Below are 10670 nucleotides of genomic sequence, written 5' to 3' on the forward strand. Positions count from 1 at the left end.
GGCGGTCCAGCTTTCCAGCCTTCACCTGCTGCTGGTGGGCTGTGACCAGGCGGCTGAAATCCAGAGCCAGTTTTGAGACCTTGTGGTGGACCACCTTCAGCCGCTGGAGAGGAATCCGGCAACCCGGAGCCCGGAACCGAATGAGATAGTCCATGAAGGACTTGGCGTTTGAGAGGAACACGATGATGGTAGTTGGCTCCTTCCCAAGAGCCTCGAGGATCAATGGGTAGCTGTTGGAAGACATATTTCAATGTTAGACATGCGTATTGCTTCTGACAATTAACCCCAGAATGAATTCATACTCACGCTCGAATCATTTCAATATTGTTCAGGAACGTCCAGTCCCAGGCCCGGTGGACCTGGACGTCCCTCGCCATGATCAGATAGGCCACAAAACATTTAGCCCTCGTGGCCTGGCTGATACAATTTTGCTGAACTTTTTCAGTAGCACGGGCACGGAAAATGTGGGTGGTGTAGTCGTCCATTTGATCCTCTGCAAGTGCAAAGATAATCATTTCAGGAAAAGAAGGTAAGTGGTAACATGTACAAATTGAACTTTTGTTAAATTCTTTACAGCTTTGTGAAGCTAGATCATCAACTGGACTGGGTTCAGTAGAGTAGAGGACGTTTCACGAAACATCTTCTACTCTACTGAACCCAGTCCAGTTGATGATTTAGCTTCACCACGATGGATTCTCCCTGGACACATAAAAGCCTACACAAGCACACTTTCATTCAAGTACTGATTCTGGTAAGTATTTCTCATCAACCAACAGCACACCCATTCAAATTCTAAAAACAGTATCAGAAAGGGGGCAAGGTAGGTGAAGTGTCTTGCTCAAGGGCATGACGACAGTGTGCACAAGCATGGCCGTGAACACGTCTTCACTTACCGACGCTCTTGGGAAATTTAAAGGAAGAAGTGCTCCCCCGCCTTCTGTCCATGAAGAGTTTTTTTAGGGCTGTGTGGACAGGCCCTGTCGTTGTCTCCGTTTGCTTCTGCGAATGAGAAGAAAACACCAGTTCATAATATCAGCAAGAAAAGACAAAATACATTTATCGGACATTTTTACTCACGCTCTCCCTCTCCTTGACTATGTCACGAATGTTGTCCCAGATCTCCTCTGGGTTTACCGGGAGCCTCTCCTCTTCCTCCTCCTCCTCTTCCTTCTCTTCCTCCTCTTCCTTCTCTTCCTCGTCCTCCTTCTCTTCCTCATCCTCCTTTTCGTCCTTGGCCTCAGGGACCCCCTAAAGCTGTTCTTCAACTAAGTAGTCCTCTGCAAGTCAAATGAAAGATGTTGCAGGGAAAAAAGGTACGCATCAGAAAAAGTGGCAAGGTAGGTGAAGTGTCTTGCCCAAGGACAAAATGAGAGTTTGCAAATGAGGGACCAAAACATATTTTCACTTACCAAAGTTCCTGGTTAGGTTCACCCTCACGCTTAACATTCTTTTTAAGGCGGTAGGGACCACCAACACCTCCGGCACCTCCGTCACCTCGGGAACCTCTGACTCCTCCGACGAATCCCGCTCATCTAACTTCAGCTCAAAATCCTTCTCAGACTCCTCCGACTCGTCTGACTCTGCAGACTCGTCTGACTCTTAGGAGCGGGCTTTAAGTCTTGGCTCCAGCCTGGAGGGGTTAGGACCGGGGATAAAGGCTTACAGCACCTGGTATTCCCAGGCGGTCTCCCATCCAAGTACTAACCTGGCCTGACCCTGCTTAGCTTCCGAGATCAGACGAGATCGGGCGTGCTCAGGGTAGTCTGGCTGTAAGCGCTGGAGGAAAGCGCTTGGGGCGGTTAAATAGAGAGTGCTGCCCGGGTCTAGGGCGAGGGTTAGGGATGAGTTTAGGGTTAGGGTCATGGTTAAGGTTATGGTTAGGGTTAGGGTTGGGCTTAGGAGCTACCACCAAAAAATAAAATAAAAAATAAAAATAAAAAACAACTTGAGCCCCCGGTCACGGGGATGTGCTTGTCCGGGCTGTGCGCCTCTTCTCCTGGAAGTTATTCCCAAAGTCCAGGTTCAGGACCACGGACAGCTCACCGGAGCCCGGCCGAAAAAACATAGAAATAAATTCATAAAAATTAGAAAAAGGCCAAATTCAGTCCGTAACCATGGCCTATGTCGTAGTCGGGAGCCCCCCGGACACGCCGGTGCCAAAGTCGAGCCGATCAGAGGCCGTTAAAGGCTCCTTTTCCCGGTTTGAAAGTACGGAGCGAATCGGTCTCGCCTTTGCCCCCGGTGCGCACACGGAGCGCCGGCTTATTCTTTTGCAACCAGCACACGGACGGGTCCGGGAGACTCCCCGGAGCACGCGGAGGCCTTTGCCGGGGCTCTGGCTCTCTCCCGGGCGGAGCAATAGCCGTTTAACCGTGGTGGAGAAAGAAATCGGTAAAAATTAGAAAACGACTTTAAATCCAAAATCGAGCGGCACCTTCTGGACGGGGAGGACCGCCCAAACACGTCGGTGTGTCTCCCCGGGGGAGTTATTCCAGGTGAGGCCCCCCCATTCATTCTCTATGGAGAATCCGCTTTACCATGGGAATCTGGACCACATTCTGGCCTAAAAACGGCAGTAAACGCTATTTCATCCGGACACAAAGTACTTAGTCTCATAGAGGGGAGCCCCCCGGACACGCCGGTGCCAAGGTCGAGCCGATCAGAGGCCGTTAAAGGCTCCTTTTCCCGGTTTGAAAGTACGGAGCGAATCGGTCTCGCCTTTGCCCCCGCTCCGGACCCGGAGCTCCGGCTTATTCTTTTTCGAACCGCCCACCCACCGGTCTGGAAGAGTCCCCCGAGCACGCGGATGCCTTTCCCGGGGAAGTGGCCCTCTCCCGGGCGGAGCAATAGCCGTTAAACCGCGGAACAGAAAAAAATCGGTAAACATTAAAAAACGACTTTAAATCCAAAATCCAGCGGTACCATCCGGACGGGAAGGACCGCCCGAACACGCCGGTGTGTCTGCCGCGGCGCTGGGCCTCTCCCCCGCGGAGTTATTAACGATTGAAAGATCCAGAGTGCCGGGGGCAGATACATGGTCACGGACCTCTTTTTCGTCGAAGTCTTTTCAGCGCAAAATGCCCAGGATTTTAAAGCTGGGATTTTAGGGGGATCAGCGCTACTCCGGGGCCACTTCAGCACTTGCACCCGGACCCAAGGGACGGTCAGGCGTTTTTTGGGAATGACGTTTTTCAAAACAGAAAAGGGTCAAAATCCTGGTTCTTTTTGGGCCAGGACCCAAGCTTGATCTGTGGGCATGCGAAATCCGCCACCTCCGGGCCTCTGGCTGGTTCTTTTCCAGCGCAGGCGGCTCCGGAGCACAGCGGACTCGAGCGCACTCGGGCCGGGGCTGGATGGAGCCCCGCCGCCCGGTCCTTTCGGGGGCGAGACCGAGACGAACCGTCTGACGCAGGGGCCTTCCCACGGCCGCCCCACGCCACGGTAGAGCCGGCCCGCGGGCCCTCTCCGGTCCCGAGCGGGGGGTTTTAGGGCCGTTTGACGCATTTTCTCGAAACCTTCGCAGGAGACTCCCGTGCCCGGGGAGCCCGACTCCAGGAGAGCGTAGCTTCGCCTCCGCGGCCCCGTGAAGGTCTTTTCCCCGGAACACAGGACTATAAAACAGGGGAATAATAAAATATGTCTGTTGGAGCGTATGTAGAGTCTCGCTCCTGGTTTTCGCTTGAATATTATTAATTGTACTACATGTTATGTAGTGGAGATGTTTGGTGGATTGGATGAGGGAGGTTGGAACTGAGGATTCTAACCTTCCCTTGTCCTTCTTTCTCTTGTAGTGGCCGCGGAGACCGAAGTTGACGGATGACTAAGGCAGGGGTTTGTCCGGTGGTGCCCTCACCAACACACACCCCCATCAGGACTCCCCCATACAAAAGGAGATGTGGATGGTCGTCTCCCATCAAAACATTACAGAGAAGGAAAATCACTCCGGGCAGTGCTCCTACGCCCTCAATAGTCCCAAAATATTGGGACAGTTTAAAGGAAAGTCTCCAGACAATGAGGAACAGTCTGGAACTCCGAAAAGGAAACTCTTTCCAAACAAATTTAAGAACTCTCTTTCCTACTGTCAGACAAAAAGTTGGTACCTTCATTCTATCGTACGATAAGGAGTGGAAAAGTGCGATGAGGGGTATGGCTCTTCCCCGGAGTGTAAGTGTAATGTTGAGAGCACCTTGGTTTAACCAGCAATGTCAACTTTGTCCAATATCGTTACGTACATTACGTAATGGTAGACTTCACTACATTAAAGCCCATCAGGCCAGAAAAGTAATTCTTGGATGTTCGAAATGTGGTTCAATTAAACCTACAATATTCGCAATAAATGGACATGCCTTGACATGTGGGAGCAGGACCCCCCGAGTGACAAGTGGTGAATTTAAATGTGACACATGTACCCGATCTTTCAAATCTAAGATGGGTTTATCTCAACATAAACGCTTGGTGCATCAAGCTCAGTATCTGAAAGACAAGGCAATCATCCCGGCAAAGGTGATAGTTGGCTCCAATGAGACGGTTCTGCCCTTGGAAGAGAGGAAAGCCCTATTAATAAAGGCAATCCGTCCTGCTTCGGTACATATGGCTAAAAACTTTCTCCTTGACCACCTTGGGATTACGGTTGTACCCACAGCCAAGGAAGTGGCTAAGAAGTGCAGAAATTTCATAAGAGCATTGAAATTTGTATACAGAAGGAAATTCCGCTTCATGCCGAAAACCGGTAGGATGTTTTCCAAATCTGGCAGTAAGAAATACCTCAAATTTGCTGCCACAAAGAAAGGATGGTTGTTGTGTCAAAAGGACATGGCCTCGAGAATCCTTAAGGGGGAGGGCCCTAAGGTGTCATGTTCACTACCTATTGTTACTGTCGAAGACCACTACTCCAAAGTGTGGGAAAAGCAAGATACCTACAAAGGACTAGGGAGGTTCGCTATTTTGCCCAAAGCGGACAATAACTGCCTACTAATACCATTCTCAGCGTTGGAGGTGATGTCAACGTTAGGGAGGATGAAAAAGGACGGATCTCCAGGACCCGATGGAATCTCAGTGAGTGTTTTGTTAAGATACAAACTCACTGGAGAGATACTGGCACGTCTGTGCAATGAGTGGTTGGTACGGGGGAGAATCCCAACCCCCCTTAAGATGAGTGTGACTACCCTTATCCCGAAAGTCGGAAACAGGGAAGAACTGTTGGAATTAAAAACTGGAGACCCATTTCGGTCGCATCAGTACTTCTACGGGTGTACACACACATGTTGACAAGCAGACTTGGGGAGGCATGTCCTACCCATCCGAGACAAAGAGGATTCATTCCTGCACCTGGTTGTGCAGAGAATATAATGGTTATCAACGGCTTAATACACAAACACAAGAAAGAAAGGAAGGATCTGGCAATGGTATTCATTGACCTTGCAAAGGCTTTTGACTCGGTTCCTCACCGTCTCATTCGATCCTCCCTTAAGCACAGAGGCTTGGATAAGATGTGGAGGTCGGCAATTAAAGATTTATATGTTGGATGTCAATCGAAGATAAAGACGACCTCTGGTCTCACAAGATCTTTGAACCTTAAAGTGGGGGTGAAACAAGGCGAACCACTTTCTCCTTTGTTATTCAACTTGGCTCTGGATCCTCTGTTATACGCCCTGGATGATTGGGGCAAGGAGTGGATTTGGGGTCCGGCCTTGGCGTATGCCGATGATTTGATTCTCCTGAGTGATTCTTGGAAAGGAATGGCTCGGAATTTAGAGATTTTGGATCTATTCTGCAACAGCTCTGGTTTGGGTGTTAACCCACAGAAGTGTCATGGTTTCCTACAGGCATCAGTGAAAAGATCCATGAAGCTTAACCCTTGTGCCGCATGGACCATATCAGATCAACCTTTGAACATGGTAACGGCGGATGGCAATGTACTATATCTGGGTGTTAAGATAAACCCTTGGAATGGAGTACTCAAAGAAGATCTTCTGGAAGTGCTAAGCGTTGGGCTAGAAAGAATCTCCAGCGCTCCCCTTAAGCCGATCCAGAAGATTAACCTGTTAAAGCAGTACCTATTACCCACACTGCTCTACAAGGCGAATCATACAAATATGGGAACAAACAAACTTAAGGAATGTGACCAGATGTGTAGGAACGAGGTTAAAGTATGGCTGCACCTGGATCACTTCACCACAGATGGAATAATTTATGCAAGATTCAAAGACGGTGGATTGGGCATCCAGAGGCTAGAGTTTTTTGTTCCTACTGTACAAATAAAGAGGATGATAACCCTGGCCTCCAGTAGCGACCAGGTTGTCGCTGCTATGGCAGACATACTTGACTTGGAAACAGCAATTAAAGACAAATGGGCGAAGATCTTTCCTACGGAGGTCTTCCCCGGTATAGACAATATTGATGTCAAATTGATTACATCTACACGCCTCAAGAAAAGAGAATTTGCAAGATGGAGCAGGCAGACTACCCAAGGGGCAGGCGTTTGCAACTTTGAGAATGATGACATCTCCAACTCATGGATAAGAGATCCAGAGGGGAGGCGCATCTCTCATTCCGCATTCTTGGTTGGACTCAGGTTGAGATCCAACACATTTCCTTGTTTGGCTACATACTCTAGAGGCAATGCGAAGAAATCGATTAGCTGTCGACTTTGTGGTATTGCTCCTGAAACGCTTCTGCACATAATAGCGGTGTGCAAGGCTCTCCAGAAAATTCGAATGAAAAATCACAATAATATTTGTGAAAAACCGGCTATTATTGCCCAGAACAAGGGATGGTCGGTTCTGAGAGAAAAGAAGATATGGGATCAAAGAGGAATAGTCGGTGTTCCAGATTTGAACATGTGCAGAGATGATACAGCTCTGGTTGTAGATGTGGCTGTTGTTTTTGAATCTACCCAATGGTCCCTCCAAAATCAAAGGGAACTCAAGGTACGGAAATACTCTCCGTTCATTGAAGCAGTGAGGAAACTCACAAAGTGCAAATTTGTGGAAGTGTGCGGATTTCCCAAGGGTGCCAGAGGAAAATGGCACGAAAGAAACGAGGAGGTGCTGAAGAAGATTGGTCTTTCTGCGAATGGGGCCAAATCTATGGGAATGGTCATGTCTGTCATAGACAGGGGGGAGCAGACTGGGCAGTTGCGGTTCAGTTCGCTATTCGATAGATGCGCAACTATTTAAACTATGGATGGTGGCAAGGGCTTCTCTAGTCTGCCCCAGACGACGAGCGTCTATAAAACCCTCGAAACTGAGTCGATGGGCGAACCGAGTTCTTCGGAGGAGCTCATCTCCTGTGGTCCCGGCTAAGCCTCAGGGCGTCCGATCACAGGCATCATCCGTGTAGGTTGGTGCTGCACGGGTGCCGTAGGGTACCAAGTGCAGTCCCTCCCGGCCTGCCGGTGAGTTTCGACGTGTAAGAAATTCAATGAAGTGCGGGTAAACGGCGGGAGCAACTATGACTCTCTTAAGAAGCCAAATGCCTCGTCATCTAATTAGTGACGCGCATGAATGGATGAACGAGATTCCCACTGTCCCTATCTACCCCCTTGCGAAACCACAGCCAAGGGAACAACTTACCAAAATGTAGGATTAGCTCTGAATCTTCATGAAGTCTGATCAGTTGCATCAAATATGCCAGGACTGCATTTTTTTCCACCAGCAAGAAGTCACCGTCGCCAGAGCCTGCCCGGTGCCTGGCTCTGGTTCACGGCTGCCTGCGCTGCCTGCGCTGCCTGCGCTGCCTGCGCTGCCTGCGCTGCCTGCGCTGCCTGCGCTGCCTGCGCTGCCTGCGCTGCCTGCGCTGCCTGCGCTGCCTGCGCTGCCTGCGCTGCCTGCGCTGCCTGCGCTGCTGAGACTAACTCTTCTCTGATTGGCCAGGAGCGGATTGCATTTTCACATTGAATAAAGCAACCTTCAGCGCGTGAGACGTTTTGTATTCCGCAATGCTGTAACCACAAGATGGTGCTGTTTCACCATGTATTCTTTTTTGTCAAATGCATGATTCTCAAAAGTCAAATACAAATACATAATACATTATCAAAAAGTAAAATGTATAACAAAATGCATAACTCCCAAAAGTCAAATACAAATACATAATACATTATCAAAAAGTAAAATGTATAACAAAATGCATAACTCTCAAAAGTCAAATACAAATACATAATACATTATCAAAAAGTAAAATGTATCACTCTCAAAAGTCAAATACAAATACATAATACATAATACATTATCAAAAAACAAATTGCATATCAAAATGCATGATTCTCAAAAGTCACCTAAAAATACATAATACATTATCAAAAAGTAAATTGCAATACACAATGTAGAATGTCAAATGCATAATTCTCAATTGCATTGTAAAATGAATAAAGAGACCAAAATCCCATGGCAAATATGTAATGCAATCAAAACATTTACATTTAAAAAATAAATGAAATATGTATTGGCAAAATGCATAAACATAATGCAAAATACATCTTTGTAATGTAAAATACATTTTTAAAATGTAAAATGCATGTTGATACTACATATTGCAAAGACAAATTGCACGGTGACATTAAAGATTGCATGGCCAAATGTCAAATACAAATCTAAAATGCATGCCAAAATAACATAATGTAAAGCCATTTGACAATTGCATTACAAATTGAATAAAGCTACCCATACGCTTCCATACAAAGTTGCATAACTATTAATTAAACAATACTTTTCATAATTATAATTAAAACCCAGGCTCATCATGCTGTGACAGTTTTTTTCACCCGAGGAATGGCTTATGAAGCTTATGCGCAAATTCAACCTGGAAGACCTACCAGCTGCATTCATTCATCACCTCATCACCGGCAGCGCACTCAATCATCCAATCACGGACTCCGATCAAGCCGCACCTTCACAACAGCCAATCACCGCAGCTGCTCATCCCCTCAGCAGCCTGTCATCGCTCAGGATCCCCTTTTTAAGCTTCCTGGTCAATCACTCAGCCGCTTGCCAGCCGTGCTACGACCCTCCTCCACCCCTTTCTCCGCCTGGCTCCTCCCCGGCTCCGCTCATCAAGTGGCCGACCCAGGTCTCTTCCACCACCACCAGGGTCCAGGCTCCGGGGAAGATCATGGCTATCATTCGTCAAAGCCATGCATTCCAAATCGTTCGTTCAGTCTTCCGCCGGGGTCTGAGCCCCCAAAAAATAATTCCTGTTCGTTAATAAAACACTCATACTGTCATTCCGTTTCTGTGAGTCTTTTCAGGTTGAATTAAAAAACACCCGATCCGTGGTTTTACCGCGGACCTGGCAAGCCTTCAGTTACATTGTGTCTCTTTCATACCATGTAAAACCCATATTTAATTTTCTGTGATTTTAAATAATGTCGGAAAATATTTTTATTTCAAATGTAAAAGATTAATAAAAAAAAAAGAAAATGTTACAATTATAGTTAAAACCCAGGTGAATTAGCTCTGCTTTAAATCTGAAAAAGGGAGCTTCCTGGCAGATTATTTGGCAGGACAGAAATGGACAAACTGTGTATTCAAGTCGTTTTGAATAATGTGGGAAAATATTTTAATTTCACAGAGGTGTTTGAGGAGCAGCTTTTTGCTGTTTCTCCATAACTTTGAACAGAACGCTGACAGGGCCAATACACAAAAGACACTTGTGTTGAGTGTTGCTGATTTCTGGAGATATATTTTTTTGTAATTCATGCAGTTCTTATATTTGAAGAGCTACGTGGCGCTAGGCTTGTGCTGGGCTTGTGCATTTCTGCGATATTAGCTAGCCTGCATTAAAAACAGTCTGACCCACTCCACAGTGCACCTGAGGCAAATCAACTTGATTACGCCAGACAAACGATATAAATGTTTGTGTCGATAGAATATTTTTTGGAATATAACTGACCTTGCATCACATGAATGATGGGACATTTTGAGGGACAATTTTCTAATGAGCACTTTCCCCCTCTCTGTTTCTTTGCCTCCGCGTGTGACCGTGTGTTTGCACGTCTGGGATCGAACAGCAGAGATAGGAGATATAGTGAATCCTTTGAAAGTTACAATTCTTTAACCCATGTTTCTGGCAAACACATGTCCTAAACACGATATTGCCTGACAGTAAAAACACAAGTAAACTGCACAGAGGAGGGTGAACTTACATCATTATTCGATCTTATCGTCTGTGTTTTTTAGAGATTTAGGTGAATTTAGATGAATAAAAAGAACAAATAGCTGTAAATGAATTTTCCCCATCGGCGAAAGGCTTTGATTTGTTTGTATTTTGCCAGGTGTAAATTATGTCGCCAAATATACCGTTATCATGATATTTCTTTTTCATACCGTGATGTAAATGTTGGGCCATATCGCCCTGCCCTACTATTGACACACACATTTATATCATGCACCTGAGGCAAATCACTTATAACGCAAGACTAGGCGTTATAAGTGATTTGCCTCAGGTGCACTGTGGAGCCGGTCAGACTGTTTTTAATGCAGGCTAGCTGATATCGTAGAAATGCGCTAGCCTTGCATTAGCCTAGCGCCACAAAACTCTTCAAATATAAGAACTGCTTGAACTACAAAAAAAATATGTCCAGAAATCAGCAACACTCTGGATAACTGGGAAATGAGGCCTTATGTCAAAAATCCTGAAATATCCCGTTAAAGGGAGAAGATTAATTAAAAAAC

The sequence above is a fragment of the Gobius niger genome (assembly GCF_951799975.1).
Source record: "Gobius niger genome assembly, chromosome: 22".
NCBI lineage: Eukaryota > Metazoa > Chordata > Actinopteri > Gobiiformes > Gobiidae > Gobius > Gobius niger.